This window comes from Penaeus monodon, chromosome 24 (assembly GCF_015228065.2).
Source record: "Penaeus monodon isolate SGIC_2016 chromosome 24, NSTDA_Pmon_1, whole genome shotgun sequence".
NCBI classification, from domain to species: Eukaryota; Metazoa; Arthropoda; class Malacostraca; order Decapoda; family Penaeidae; genus Penaeus; species Penaeus monodon.
Window position 1 is genome coordinate 6502331 of NC_051409.1, and position 506 is coordinate 6502836.

Here is a 506-nt window from a genome sequence, read left to right on the forward strand (position 1 = left end):
ACTGGGGGAATGGAGTGAGGAATTGTTTTCTACTATCTTTTGCCTTTCTCTGTTTTTATGGTATTTGGTGTGTGTTCGCTTAATGACAGTATGGAGATAGGGGAAAGCTAAGAGCATTGTTCAAAGTGGAGGTAAAAAACTGCGTCCGACTATATGTGAAATAAATCTGTGCTGTCAATATCAAAATGTCAAAGGTAATGTCAAAAATAAAGAATATGTGGTTGTGGAAAAATGACGGGTGGAGACTAAGTTCACGTTAGACTTTAGGGGTTCGTGTGCAGAGCCTTTGCCGAGGTAGAAACCGAGATAGGGATGGGAAACAGAGGTAATGCCCTTGTGTTAGGAAGGGGATTAGTTTAGAAGGTGATGTGCCCCCAAGGTTGGTGGTTTGGAGTAATGCGGACAGATTAAATTGTGATAATTCAAAAGAAATACCTCCATATTTATTGCATCAAGGATTCCAGTGTTTATTAAATAGTATATTTTCCATTACCAAAGGTGTTTTT